We start from the raw sequence: 15,999 nt of genomic DNA on the forward strand, positions 1-15,999 counted from the left end.
ACAAGACGAGAAGTGGGCCAATGACCAATCACATTTCTCAAATGCTTTGGGGCAGAATTCTAGCTAAACCTGGAGAGGACAGCTCGGACTAACTACTTACAAAAAGCATGCTTCTGACGACGCGCTACAGTACATGAGTAAGTAAATAGCCATATTAGACTGAAAGATATAAGGTAATTTTGTCAAACTTGTGAGGCTCTCCATGCTCATTTGTTGCTCATTCAACATATTTGCTGCAACTTCACTCAATCCCATTTTAAAAGTCTCCCTTCCTGACTGTTTTACATTCCCTGCCCAAAATGTTTTTTCATGTCGGCTACACTGTCCCACGAATGTCCCGGAAAATCACACGGTTGTCCCACATTTTGGTATTTTAAATGTGGTCACCCTAAATGCACGGTCTCTCCCCGAGATCAATAATCCTAATCACATGATACACACAGAGGTGAGAAAGCGGTTGGTAAGACCCTATGACGGGATTACATGGGGAAAAGGTGTAAGGGGGCTCCAGGTAATCAATAATAAATCCAGAGGCAATTAGAGGAAAAGGTGAAGGGCACAGACAGATCTCGTAAACTCGTCTTTCTCATACCTCAAGGACCGGTCCGGTCCCTTGATGCACTTCAACACAAATAGCCTCTAAATAGCCTCTTCAACACAAATAGCCTTTATATTGAGTTTTATATGTAACATTAATCTATAGCCGATAGATCTGTATTTGAATCAGACCTGGGTTCAAATTGTATTTACAATCCTTCAAGTACTTTGAGCGTTTGCTTGAGCCTGCCTTAAGTGCCAGATGGGAGGGATTTTGCACTTTATGGGCCATCCTCCCAGCCTAATTTTTCCAGGCATGCTAGTCAAGCACAGCAACGTATTTGAAAAATATATATATATATATTTGAGTCCACGTCGGATTTGGGTTCCCCTCAGGCTAGGTTGAAATGTACATTGCCCTTCAATTCTGTGGAGTTAAACAGGGTTTGTTAACATGGGGACCGGCTAGATGAAAGGTCATTGATCCAGGACAGGAGCATCTGTTAGATGGCGTGGTGAACTTGTGACTGGCCCATCCACATGTGAATGACAGATCAGACAGAGAAGAAGAGAGAATTCTACTGCCCAAAGATAACCTTGTCGTTACAGAGAGATTTTTATTCACACAAGGAGTGACGTGTGCGTGGTGGTGAGATAGGAAGAGAGAGTGCAATGGAGAAGGGAGAGGCAAAGGTAGTCAGGGACTGGCCTTGTAAGAGAGAGAGGGAACTTTTTGTTATTTCTCTCCTTTCATTCCTTGATAACTCCTCCACTCTCAATAGAAAACTTTAATGGGAGCTAGACCATTTTTGAAAATGTGTTAATTCTTCAACAACAAAAAAAATCTCCTTTGTCCAGCGTTATCTCAGGGTAGAGGAGCCGCGCAGGCAATTACGAAGGAAATTATGGGTGGAATCTTTTCAATAGCATGGATAGGAGCTGCGTTCTAGTGGATGTTGACCTTCTAGACAGATAGAGAATATTCACTGAGAGAAAAGTGTTTAGCCAGTGCTTGTGGGGAGTAGCTAACTTACTTGATATTTCCTTCATTTCCACTGCCAAAACCCTTGTTGAAATGTATAATCCACAACTACTAGACTATACATTCACTTTGAAGGGAAGCCCTACTTTGTAAGAGAGCTATACACTTCAAACATAGCCTCAATCATTGTAGCAGAGAAATGTACAATATGGTAGCTATTGATCAATCAATCAAATGCATTTTATAAATCCCTTTTTACATCAGCAGTTGTCACAAAGTGCTTATACAGATACCCAGCCTAAAACCCCTAAGAGCAAGCAATGCAGATGTAGAAGCACAGTGTCTAGGATGATGGAGGACACTGTGTTCTTGGGGACCTTCAATGCTGCAGAAATGTGTTGGCAAGATGCAGTAGATGGTATCGAGTACAGTATATACATATGAGATGAGTAATGTAGGGTATGTAAACAAAGTGACATAGTTTAAAGTGGCTAATGATGCATGTATTACATAAAGATGCAGTAGATGATATAGAGTACAGTATATACATATACATGTGTTGGTAACTTTCCCCAGATCTGTGCCTCGACGCAAGCTCTACGGACATTTCCTTCGACCTCGTGGCTTGGTTTTTGCTCTGACATGCACTGTCAACTGTGGGACCTTATATAGACAGGTGTGTGTCTTTCCAAATCATATCCAATCATTTGAATTTACCACCGGTGAACTCATATCAAGTTGTAGAAACATCTCAAGGATGATCAATGGAAACAGGATACACTTGAGCTCAATTTCAAGTCTCATCGCAAAGGGCCTGAATACTTAATATATACATAAGGTATTTGGTTTTTTATTTTTAAGACATTTGCAAAAAGATCTGTTTTCACATGGTCATTATGGGGTATTGTGTGTAGGTTTCGGAGGATTTCTATGTATTTATTCCATTTTAGAATAAGGCTGTAACATAACAAAACATGGAAAAAGTCTAGGTCTTCTGAATACTTTCCGAAGGCACTGTATGTGTAGCATGAGCTTATGCAGTCGTTTTTCATTTTCTCATAATGACACACTGCCGGGTACCCTCGATGAGGCAAGATCTTGGTACATGGGAAATATTCTAACTATGCAACCGTAAGTAGTATGAACCCGCCTGCAACGTCGGTTGGATTCGCTGAGGCAGGATGAGCTGGTATATGAGAATATTCTACCTATTTAACATAGCTACTGGACCACTGAGCTGACACAATCATGGTCATATAACAATACTGCAGGAACGCATGTAAACTCCACAATCTCTGAATCAATCAAATGCAACATCGTAGCATCAGAGGATCATGGGCCCAGATTGAAAAGCAGTAGCAGCACCGATACATCGAATGCTGCCATTGATTCTGGCAACCAGAGGTTCGCCAGGTTCCGCACGTGCTTAATTTACAGGCAGCATAACATGAAAGAATCCAATCAAATCAAATTGTATTTGTCACATACACATGGTTAGCAGATGTTAATGCGAGCGTAGCGAAATGCTTGTGCTTCTAGTTCCGACAATGCAGTAATAACTAACGAGTAATCTAACCGAACAATTCCACAGCTACTACCTTATACACTAGTGTAAGGGGATAAAGAATATGTACATAAAGATATATGAATGAGTGATGGTACAGAACGGCATAGGCAAGATGCAGCAGATGGTATCGAGTACAGTATATACATATGAGATGAGTAATGTAGGGTATGTAAACAAAGTGGCATATGTAAAAAAGTGGCTAGTGATACATGTATTACATAAAGATGCAGTAGATGATATAGAGTACAGTATATACATATACATATGAGATGAGTAATGTAGGTTATGTAAACATTATATTATATTAAGTGGCATTGTTTAAAGTGGCAAGTGATACATTTTTACATCAATTTACATCAATTTCGATTATTAAAGTGGCTGGAGTTGAGTCAGTATGTTGGCAGCAGCCACTCAATGTTAGTGGTGGCTGTTTAACAGTCTGATGGCCTTGAGATAGAAGCTGTTTTTCAGTCTCTCGGTCCCAGCTTTGATGCACCTGTACTGACCTCTCCTTCTGCATGATAGCGGGGTGAACAGGCAGTGGCTCGGGTGGATGTTGTCCTTGATGATCTTTATGGCCTTCCTGTGACATTGGGTGGTGTAGGTGTCCTGAAGGGCAGGTAGTTTGCCCCCGGTGATGCGTTGTGCCGACCTCACTACCCTCTGGAGAGCCTTACGGTTGTGGGCGGAGCAGTATGCCGTTGAGTTGGAGGTGTGCATGGCCACGCAGTCGTGGGTGAACAGGGAGTACAGGAGAGGGCTGAGAAGGCACCCTTGTGGAGGCCCAGTGTTGAGGATCAGCGGGGTGGAGATGTTGTTACCTACCCTCACCACCTGGGGTCGGCCCGTCAGGAAGTCCAGTATCCAGTTGCACAGGGCGGGGTCGAGACACAGGGTCTCCAGCTTAATGACGAGTTTGGAGTGTACTATGGTGTTAAATGCTGAGCTGTAGTCGATGAACAGCATTCTCACATAGGTATTCCTCTTGTCCAATTGGGTTAGGGCAGTGTGCAGTGTGGTTGCGATTGCGTCGTCTGTGGACCTATTGGATCGGTAAGCAAATTGGTGTGGGTCTAGGGTGTCAGGTAGGGTGGAGGTGGTATGGGCCTTGACTCGTCTCTCAAAGCACTTCATGATGACGGAAGTGAGTGCTACAGTCGTTTAGCTCAGTTACCTTTGCTTTCTTGGGAACTGGAACAATGGGGGCCCCCTTGAAGCATGTAGGAACAGCAGACTGGGATAAGGATTGATTGAATATGTCCATAAACACACCAGCCAGCTGGTCTGCGCATGCTCTGAGGACGCGGCTAGTGATGCCGTCTGGGCCTGCAGCCTTGCGAGGGTTAACACGTTTAAATGTTTTACTCACGTCGGCTGTAGTGAAGGAGAGTCCGCAGGTTTTGGTATTGGGCCGTGTCAGCGCCACTGCATTGTCCTCAAAGAAAAAAAAAGTTATTTAGTCTGTCTGGGAGCAAGACATCCTGGTCCGCGACGTGGATGGTTTTCGTTTTGTAATCCATGATTGACTGTAGACCCTGCCACATACCTCTTGTGTCTGAGCCGTTGAATTGCGACTCTACTTTGTCTCTACTGACGCCTAGCTTGTTTGATTGCCTTGCGGAGGGAATAGCTACACTGTTTTTATTCGGTCATGTTTCCGGTCACCTTGCCCTGGTTTAAAGCAGTGGTTCGCGCTTTCAGTTTCGCGCGAATGCTGCCATCAATCCACGGTTTCTGGTTTGGGAATGTTTTAATCGTTGCTGTGGGTATAACATCGTCAATGCACTTTCTAATGAACTTGCTCACCGAATCAGCGTATTCGTCAATGTGGTTGTTGGACGCAATGTGGAACATATCCCAATCCACTTGATCGAAGCAGTCTTGAAGCGTGGAATCAGATTGGTCAGACCAGCGTTGAACAGACCTGAGCGTGGGAGCTTCTTGTTTTATTCTCTGTCTGTAGGCTGGAAGCAACAAAATGGGGTCGTGGTCAGCTTTTACGAAAGGAGGGCGGGGGAGGGCCTTATATGCGTCGCAGAAGTTAGAATAACAATGATCCAGGGTTTTACCAGCCCTGCTTGCGCAAATTATATGTTGATAGAATTTAGGGAGTCTTGTTTTCAGATTAGCCTCGAGTTCCTGTATGTTGTTATGATCACACCACGTCTCGTTAATCATAAGAGATACGCCCCCGCCCCTCTTCTTACCAGAAAGATGCTTGTTTCTGTCGGCGCGATGCGTGAAGAAACCAGCTGGCTGCACCAACTCCGATAGAGTCTCTCGAGTGAACCATGTTTCCGTGAAGTAAAGAATGTTACAGTCTCTGATGTCTCTCTGGAATGCTACCCTTGCTCGGATTTCATCAACCTTGTTGTCAAGAGACTGTAGACGAGTAGTATGTTGACGAGTAGTATGCTAGGGAGTGGTGCGCGATGTGCCCGTCTCTGGGGCCTGACCAGAAAGCAGTGTTAGTTCTGGTGATGTCGACTGATGTTCCATGATAATTATTTAATCTAGGAGTGTGTGAAAGTACGGTCGACGTATGAGTGTCCGTAATGCAACCAGAATTTAAGAAAACTAATTAAAGGGAAGGAGTATTTAGTGTATTTCATACTGAAGAGCCCATAAAAGCCATCATGCAGACCACCTTAACTTGGACTCAAAATTGTGATACTGAGAGAGGAGTGATACTTTGACATGCATGTTGGTTGCTGCTCCGTAGTAAATGAGAGTAGCGGACAGATGGATCCTGAGTAGATTACGCACTGAAGGATTCTGTCAACTGAAATTAACTGAATCCCTGCAATCGGACCATGATAACAAAAGGCTGCGTTTGATTGACTGACATTTGGAATGGAAAAGGCATACATGGTTATATAACACAAGACGAACAGAGGGAAAACTAGGCAGTGGAATGCTTCAGCAGCACAGCTCATTCATGACAAACCATCACATAGCATACAACAACATACAGTATCAAATCAAATGTTAACCTCTTGCTCCTACCTGACACGCAGGCGTCCCATCTAGACATCTGGAAATGCAAATGCGCTACGCTAAATGCTAATAGAACTAGTTAAAACTCAAACGTTCATTAAAATACACATGCAGGGTATTGAATTAAAGCTACACTCGTTGTGAATCCAGGCAACAAGTCAGATTTTTAAAATGCTTTTCGGTGAAAGCATGATAAGCTATTATCTGATAGCATGTAACACCCCAAAAGACCCGCAGGGGACGTAAACAAAATAATTAGCATAGTAATTCGCTACACAAACCGCACAAATAAAATATAAAACATTCATTACCTTTGACCATCTTCTTTGTTGGCACTCCTAGATGTCCCATAATCACAGATTAAATCGGTCCATATAAAGCCTAGATATCGATCTATGAAGACTGTGTGATAAACGGAAAAAAAAATTGCGTCTTGTAACGTCATTTTTTTTTATTAAAAAAGTTGACGATAAACTTTCACAAAACACTTCGAAATACTTTTGTAATGCAACTTTAGGTATTAGTAAACGTTAATAAGCGATCAAATTGATCACGAGGCGAAGTATATTCTTTAGCTGTCCGTCTGGAAATAATGTCCGGGTAAATCTCAACCAAAATATCCGGTCGGAGGCTTGAACAAATGGCTTGTCTCTTCTTCGTTTGACCAAGAAACAAAGCCTAGGCAAATGACAAGACTGTTGACATCGTGTGGAAGCTGTAGGTATTGCAACCTCAGCCCCATTTATTGTGGTTCGCCTTTATCAATGGGTTGAAGTGGAGGATGGATATATATTTCCATTTTCAGTGATCAGATTTTCCTGCGCTTTTCGATGAAACGCACGTTCTTTTATAGTCACAGCTGTGATTTAACCAGTTTTATAAACGTCTGAGTGTTTTCTATCCACACATACTAATCATATGCATATACTATATTCCTGGCATGAGCAGCAGGGCGCTGAAATGTTGCGCGATTTTTAACAGAAGGTTCGAAAAAGTAGGGGGTAGGAGTAACAGGTTAATTGTCACATGCTTCATAAATAACAGGTGTAGACTAACAGTGAAAGGCTTTACTTATAGTAACAAACCACCCAAAAACGCAACTTCAAAAAATATAGATGAAAACTCTCTTGGTAAATAGTGTGGTTTACAGCTTATCATGAGATACTCTACCTCAGGCTAGAAAAACCTTGATACTTCCTTAATATTAGATTTTGTGCACCAGCTGTTATTTACAAATAGACACAGACCGCCAACCCTTGTCTTACCGGAGGCAGCTCTTCTATCTTGTCAATGGACTCAAAACCCTGCCAGCTGTATGCTATCCATGTCATCTTTCAGCCACGACTCAGTGAAACATAAGATATTACAGTTTTGAATGTTTCGTTGGTAGGATAGTCTTGATCGGAGCTCATCCATTTTGTTATCCAATGATTGCACGTTTGCTAATAGGACTGATGGTAGAGGGGGATTACTCACTTGCCATCATATCCTAGAAGCCTCATAGGATGGGTTAAAAGATCTGCGGAAACATTCTGTATTCACTTGGATAAAATGAATCTGTCTGCCATCGTACTGCAATGGAAGGGGTGCAATAGTAGCAACCATGCCAACAATTATGTGCAGATGATACGGGACATAACACCAAATGCATGAATAGCACGGCAGTTGCCTCGTAAGGTGATGGATGCGAAGCCAAAACATGCACATGCTCCCACGAATGCAATATCAGCAGCCATGCCATAATGTAAGACCGTGTGCAGATAATGAAGCAAGAATATTACTTAACACCTGAGTGTGTGAGCATTACGAGTTGCAGCATAACACATGATAGAACCAGTATGTAAGACATGATAATAAAATGCAACAGAAGAGAAATTAATAATTTCATTATTCTAGAATGAAGTGACCATTGTGATCAGCAGGACTACCTGACATGATGAATCTTTGCTGTCCCCAGTCCACCTGGCCGTGCTGCTGCTCCAGTTTCAACTGTTCTGCCTTATTATTATTGGACCATGCTGGTCATTTATGAACATTTGAACATCTTGGCCATGTTCTGTTATAATCTCCACCCGGCACAGCCAGAAGAGGACTGGCCACCCCACATAGCCTGGTTCCTCTCTAGATTTCTTCCTAGGTTTTGGCCTTTCTAGGGAGTTTTTCCTAGCCACCGTGCTTCTACACCTGCATTGCTTGCTGTTTGGGGTTTTAGGCTGGGTTTCTGTACAGCACTTTGAGATATCAGCTGATGTACGAAGGGCTTTATAAATACATGTGATTTGATTTGATCAGCATACAATACAATAGCATATGGTAGAATAGTGGTCACTATAGTGGTCACAGCTGTCACTGAAAACTACTATGAGATGACCGACAGGGTGGGACTATCTATGTAAAATGCATGACATGATTAAACATGGCTTAAAAAAATACAGAACCTAAACCTACTGCTGAAGATAAGATTACCAACTTGACTGAAAGATGCCATTAATGTATGCTAATAGCGGCCTGTTTGCTGTTTGCCTATACTCTCAGGGAGAAAGTCTACCAGTCTAGTGTCATTGCCTGTAAAGTCAAGGAAAACTTAAACTCCTGTGAGGATTTTATTTTCATCGATTTTGACCTCGCCATTGATGGAAGCTGGCTTTCCCTTGGGGATACTGGCGAGGAGCGATCAAAGTCCATTTCATTAAAACCATGCCTATATTTCCTTTTTTTTTTTACAAGAAAATGTGAAGACACGTAACCATGAACCATGATAACCAATCACATGAATATATTACACAGTTTCCCTCTGCTTCCAAAGCTGAGCCAGCTAAACCCATGAGGCGACCAAAGAAGATCCAACAAATCCCTTGTTTCGTCTCTCTCTCCAATCCCTTTCCATCCCTCCATCCCTATGAAGTCCCTCAGCTCTGTAATGGCTATGGCGTATGGCCATAGAGAATCAGCCTAGCTTTCATCTCTGCTCCACAGCCACTGTTCCGGGAACAACTCTGGGAGAGATAAAGAGCCAGTGGAGCATGGAGAGCATGTGGAATGGTGAACTGGGATCAGTCAGGCGCTAGGCTATAACACATGGTGGCTAACGCTCACTGGAGGATAACTGGTTCGGGGAACCTGTAGTGAAGGCTATGGTGATTCTCCTTCCGTGTCTGGATGTATCAGAAGCAATGTAAACCCCCTGTGTGCCTAGGCCTTTATGTCATACATAGAACTCATTTGTTTCTTCCTGCTCCTGCTTCCTGTGTAAAACTAGGATGATCTTCGTCCTTTTACCACGGATGTACAATTAAAGGATCTTAAGTTGATCACACTTTTGTTACTGAGAATTTTCCTGGAAGGCAGGAAATGCAAACTTGCAGTGCATTCAAGGTTTAAAAAGGTTTGTCAAGTTTGTCATTTCCACTTTAAAATGTCAGACTTGATTTGCGCTAATGAAATTCCATTAATTATAATCCAAAGAATATTTTCCTGCTGGAGCAAACTATCTCAAATTAAGATCCTACATCTGTACTAGGCATCTCAGCGGCTGGCAACCCCAATCCATAGGCTCTGAAATGATTATGTAATACAGTATCATATTATATCCAGGTCTTAATGCTACCTTAAGAAGCACCGCCAAATATGGCCACTCATATGATACCACAGCCACAACTCGGTATAGATTTGCTTGCTAGCTAACACAGTGGATTCAGATTAGGATGCAGCATGAATGCCTTTATAAGGTTTGTCCATGGCAGGGTTGTCATTAGGAAAATGTGGAGCCAGACAATATGACCGGGATGATTTCATTGAATGGCCATTTGAAAAATGTACAGGACCCATATGCATTGGGTGCATAACCCATTAGGGCGTCCACCCACGGTGCTCAGAATGACACAAATCATATTTAGAAGGCATTTTAACAGAACTTGCAACTCATGTAATGAAGCAGCCAATAAAACGCCATTTCAAACATTTTCCAAAATGCAATTCGCGGGAAACACCATTCTAAACAGCACACATGGGAGAACACCATTCTAAACAGCACACCTGGGAAAACACCATTCTAAACAGCACACGTGGGAAAACACCATTCTAAACAGCACACCTGGGAAAACACCATTCTAAACAGCACACCTGGGAAAACACCATTCTAAACAGCACACCTGGGAAAACACCATTCTAAACAGCACACGTGGGAGAACACCATTCTAAACAGCACACCTGGGAAAACACCATTCTAAACAGCACACCTGGGAAAACACCATTCTAAACAGCACACGTGGGAAAACACCATTCTAAACAGCACACCTGGGAAAACACCATTCTAAACAGCACACCTGGGAAAACACCATTCTAAACAGCACACCTGGGAAAACACCATTCTAAACAGCACACCTGGGAAAACACCATTCTAAACAGAACACCTGGGAAAACATCATTCTAAACAGCACACCTGGGAAAACACCATTCTAAACAGCACACCTGGGAAAACACCATTCTAAACAGCACACCTGGGAAAACACCATTCTAAACAGCACACCTGGGAAAACATAATTCTAAACAGAACACCTGGGAAAACATCATTCTAAACAGCACACCTGGGAAAACACCATTCTAAACAGCACACCTGGGAAAACATCATTCTAAACAGAACACCTGGGAAAACAGCATTCTAAACAGCACACCTGGGAAAACATCATTCTAAACAGCACACCTGGGAAAACACCATTCTAAACAGCACACCTGGGAAAACATCATTCTAAACAGAACACCTGGGAAAACTTTCCAACAATCTCCCCCTTGACAATCACCAATCCTTGGTGTGAAAGAGCAAAGGAAGTTATAGACCTACTGCCGTATTGGCCGATATGCTATGAGTTCCCATGCACTCATTTCTGTAGCCGCCAATGGATCACGGTGAATCAATGTGTTCATATGGCAGAGGCTGGGGATCTCACATTCGTTGACTTTCAACTTTTAGATTGTTATCATTTTTAATTCTGATTTTTATGATTAACCGAATGAGTTTGAGAAATAAAAACGTTATTATTGAAATGAAACTGTTCCATGAAAGTGCGCATGTCAAATCGGTGGAAATGGTAGGATAGATTGTACACTTCCTCAAACTTGAAACTCCCTCACCGCCTGTGAAGTCTTTTTAAAAATAATGCCGTCCATGGTTGGTTTTTGCCTATAGTCTACTTTGAAGCAAGGTAAGCAATCCTTCATAATATGAAGTAAAACATTCAGGTTTCAGACAATTTGTGTATGTTTTCAAAAAGCATACTGCCTCAATCTCACATTGTAAAGTGGTGGGTGATGCGCTCACAGTCTGTTGCCTGCACTTGAATGGTGAATGGGAGGCGCGCTTCAATTACCAGTTGATAAATACAAATAGTTTCTCTTTTTAATCATGCACCAAAACAGTTATTAACACACGATTGCATTTAGAATTGTTGCACAATGAATGAGCTTGTGAAAGCACATGCTTTAAGCCAGCAGCAACCAGTTGAGGATCTGCAGGAGAAATCCCGCTCAAAGTAGGCTCTGTATACTGTGCAAGTGTGACAGTTGTTTAGGGTAAATAAGATACATGATGACTAACGACAACACACACAGGCCAATTTAAGTCCACAAAAGGATGCAAATTAACATATAGAACGATAAGTATGACGGTCAAATGTATTTAAATCGACTGGTATTTCGCAATGGGATTTTTTTTCCTGGTAATTTGGGCAACAGTTTTATTTACCATTTTTTGTGTGTGTGTGTGGGGGGCGGGGCAAAAGCCAGCTATTGCCTGCGAACGGAAAACCCTTTTCCATGGTATGACTTATAGGCTTGGTATGATATTGATCTATTTAAACGGGGAATAGTGTCGCCCCCCCCGCAGTTTGTTTTTAGACTCTGTGGTCAACACTGTCCACAAGCAGCCCCAGATAAAACTACATGGATTGACCTGACCTGGATTCTCTCATAGATCAATACAGTGGAATATACCATTGACCAATCGACAGGTGATAGACTCACAGTGCTATCTGGTGGTAGACTGAGAGAAAGTGCTGATCACTGCAGCTACATTTGTCATTGCGTGCCTTGTGACAATAAGAGCTCCATTTAGCTCAAATGATTTTTTGATCAAGTGTTATTTGAAGTGCTTTTTGATCCATTCCTTCAGTTGTGTGTCTCTGAAAAGCTGTTGTCGTCGCTATCTACTTGCTACATTTAAGTAACACAGTTGTCAAGTTGTCCAATATTAGCATTAGAATCTAAAAATAACCGCCTGCTAATCACTTTATAGCAAGCCCAAGTAGATTAAAGTGAGTGGCCAAGTTTAGCCACAGTCATTCCATTTTGAAGCACTGTCTGACTGTAGCACACTGATAATGACATTAAAACCAGTACTGTGAAATCTTTAATGGGATGTCGATGGCTATTGTTAGGACAGGAGATACAGACATATTACACTCATTATTAGTAGACGAATAACAGGAATGATCATGCTCCCCAAATTCCAGTCACTTTCCACCAAATTTCCAGGTTTTTCTGGATTTCCGTTTTGGAGGATTCCCGGAATCAGGAAATCTGGAATCCTCCGATCAGGATTTGGGGACTTTTGGGAAAGTTACCAGAATTGTTTAACCCTAGGAATGATACAGTACAGTGTAATAGTAATGTAAGTGTAATAGTAATGATAGTGGCTTTTATTTGAAGCCTAATTTCACAGCAAAAGCTTGACGTGTGTATACAATATATAGGCTACATGTACAAAACCCAGTGCAAAGGGATGTACGTGGCTAGGCATTCGAAGGCCACACATCCCAACCAGTGTGGATGGATTTTGCATGTTAAGTTGTACATGCTAAAAGCTCACAAAGGACACCACTGTCCATCTTACCCTTGCCTCTTTTCCAGTATCCATCTTTCTTGCCCTTTTACCATCCTGTCCCTTTCATCACCCCTGTTTCATCCTTCCACATCATCCCCTTCTCGTTCCCCCGATGCCCATCCATTCCTATTAAATGCAGCAGAGTGGAGGCGATTCCCCTCTCCTCCTCCCCTCCTTTTCTCCTGCCATCTCTCCCTGTGTTGCGCTGCAGCCTCCTGGTCTAGAGGGCCTTCCGTCCTGCACTAACACTGCCGTAAATATTAACACCACAATAGAGGCTATTTATATTATCCTCTCCTCCTCTCCCTCATCCTCTTCCTCGCTAACTGCTGCGGCGCGACCCTGAGCCAGACACAGCGGATTGATTGATCGTGACTGGGGGGGGTTGTGTGTGTGTGTGTGTGTGTGTGTGTGTGTGTGTGTGTGTGTGTGTGTGTGTGTGTGTGTGTGTGTGTGTGTGTGTGTGTGTGTGTGTGTGTGTGTGTGTGTGTGTGTGTGTGCAAGCGTGAGTACGTGCGTGTATGTGGCTGAGGAGGGAGATGGCACTCCAATCAGACAACCCCAAACCACCAGGTTACTAATCCGGTACAGGGGAGAAAGAGCCGTGAGGGTGAAGACCGTCTTGTTGTGTAGCTGAAACAGCAAATTCTCCAGCGGAAGAGGGTGAAAAGGGTAAGAGGGAGAGTATGTAATAATACATAACTGTACAATAAACACAAATAGTAAAAGTGCTTTAGCTGCAGTAATTCCATGAACAGAACAGAACCCTGTGCATAGTATGCTGCAGTAAAGCTGCGTATTCATATCTCGCTCATACAATGTGTGGTCCAATGGCTGTAATGTAACAATGTTGTTATGAGGGTTGGTTGGGGGATCCTCAGCTTGTTTTGTTTCCAGGCATGACGGGCAAACAGACAGACAGACAGTGTTTTGGTTGAATAGATTGATATAGATTCTCCCCAAATTCAGCCCTCTTTTCTCTTATCTCTCTCTGTGTTTGTCTGTTTCTCCCTTCTCTCTGTCTGTCTGTCTGTCTGTCTGTCTGTCTGTCTGTCTGTCTGTCTCTGTCTGTCTGTCTGTCTGTCTGTCTGTCTGTCTGTCTGTCTGTCTGTCTGTCTGTCTCTGTCTGTCTGTCTCTCTCTCTCTCTCTCTCTCTCTCTCTCTCTCTCTGCCTCTCTCTCTCTCTCTCTCTCTCTGCTCTCTCTCTCTCTCTCTCTCTCTGTCTCTCTGTGTCTGATAGGCTAGGATGAATTTTACCATATTGCTTACACTTATCTAATGGCTTCAGATCTAGAGGCTAGCTGCTATAGGGGATAGGTGTTGATTTGAAAAGGGGCAGTCAGATAAATAGGAGTGTCAGAGTCCTACAAAGTCATACTTCACCAAAATATACCTAGACTGCATCTTACATGAGCATCCTTAAAGTTCGCTGAGTCTAGAAAATTGGCAATTTTCTTCCCAGTGTGACACCCAGTGACACTTCATATTCCCTAGAGATGAGCCTTGTCAATTTATCTCCTGACAGCTCCCCTAAAAGGTTTACGGGGAATCTCATTGGCTGATGTTGCGCTGCAGGATGACAAAGTGTATTATTAAGGTTAGCCTGGTGTCCAAATAGAAGATTCATGTTATTTTTCTGTCCCCATCACTGTCACTTAACCAGTCGAAATGCATGTGACACGGTCAGATGAACGATCGGAGAGAGAGAGAGAGAGAGAGAGAGGATGGATTACCCAGAAGCCCTGAAGAGTGTCAGGAAATGGTGTGCGTCAACAGCTGTCACTTTCCCATTGGGGGTGCAGAGTAGAAAGGGGGGCACAGAGGTGCATTGAGTTTGCGTATATGCACATACTCGACCCATACACTATTCCTGGTAGAGTGTCACTGAGGGGTCTGACAGAGGTGGAGCGTGTCAGACAAGGGGCACAAACACTCTCACCCTGAAGGAGCCTTTCTCATAACTATTTCACTCCTCTTTAAAGAGAGTTTGAGCTGTCATGCCCCAATAACCATTCCCATCCATGCACAGCCAGACACCCATCGGAGATGTGACTGACAAAACAGACTGGATCTGTCCTCTTATCTCCTGTTTGGCTGAGCCTGGTCCTCCGACTGAGACAGAGTGTCTGCCTGTCTGATACTTGGACAGGCCGTCTCCTCCCAAAGCCTGGAGCAGACAACTAGACCAGATTCTTGAACAACATCAACTCGAGACACCAGACAGTGAGGTTGTTTTAGCCAAATTTTGTTCTGGTGAAATGATCAGAGAAGGGGTTTCCGTTTAAGGAAATGGGTCCTGCATGAGACATGATGTTGTTGACTCTATCTCAGCTTGACAGAGCTAACTGTGCAGCTCAGATGCTTAAAAGCTCACCTTGTGTCCCATTCCCCAGACCTTACATTATAGCCGTTTGTGAGGCCAAATCAATGTCTTCATTTCTGCTCTCATGTGCTAAATACCAAACCTGAGAAGGAGAGTGAGTGAGAGAGAGTAGAAGTGTGTGCACACACGTTCATCTGTCTCTCTGCAGGCCCTAATGGGAGCTCTATGTTCATTCCCAATACAGACTCTACACAGTCTCTCTCGTTTTTGTGTTGATCCCCAGTCCTCATGCCCCCCGTATTAGTCTCACTCAAGCGTCTGCCACAGGGGATATGAGCATTTATTATCTCACTACCGCTTCTGTTTCTGCGTGCGTGTGCGTCCGTCTGTGTGTGTGTGTGTGTGGCGAGGTCTTTAAATGATCTGTTCGCCGCACGGCACACACTGTTACTGGAGATAATTGGGTCCAGGCATGTAAACGAGACACACATGCACGACAACACACGCACCCGTCCCACACACAAACACACAAATCACCCCCCTCCTCCCACACAGCGAGGGTCCACATCATCCTGTGTCTTGAGGTACTCATTACTGTTTCCCTGTAGACCTGGAGGCAGCAGTGTGGGTGTCAGTGGAATTTTAATAGGGCTGATCTGGGACCCTTTCTGTCTCCGTCTCGGACCCAGCTACGGTGTCAGGCTATGGGAATAGGT

The 15,999-nt window shown here is 43.3% G+C and overlaps 1 protein-coding gene and 1 long non-coding RNA gene across 8 annotated transcripts in view; one reads left to right on the forward strand and one right to left on the reverse strand.

Annotated features, from left to right (window-relative positions):
• Positions 1 to 15,999, forward strand: part of LOC118369140 (VPS10 domain-containing receptor SorCS2-like) — a 324,788-nt gene that overhangs the window by 160,137 nt on the left and 148,652 nt on the right. The window lies entirely within an intron of this gene.
• LOC127915560 (uncharacterized) lies at positions 10,082 to 10,663 on the reverse strand. 2 transcript variants are annotated; one of them, XR_008091342.1, is made up of 4 exons: positions 10,525 to 10,663; positions 10,380 to 10,466; positions 10,177 to 10,321; positions 10,082 to 10,118 (listed from the first exon to the last, which is right to left on the reverse strand). It is a non-coding gene; the product is annotated as an uncharacterized LOC127915560 (long non-coding RNA). The 2 variants fall into 2 exon arrangements; XR_008091341.1 differs by lacking the exon at positions 10,525 to 10,663 and having other exon boundaries at positions 10,380 to 10,520.

This window comes from Oncorhynchus keta, chromosome 35, assembly GCF_023373465.1.
Source record: "Oncorhynchus keta strain PuntledgeMale-10-30-2019 chromosome 35, Oket_V2, whole genome shotgun sequence".
NCBI lineage: Eukaryota > Metazoa > Chordata > Actinopteri > Salmoniformes > Salmonidae > Oncorhynchus > Oncorhynchus keta.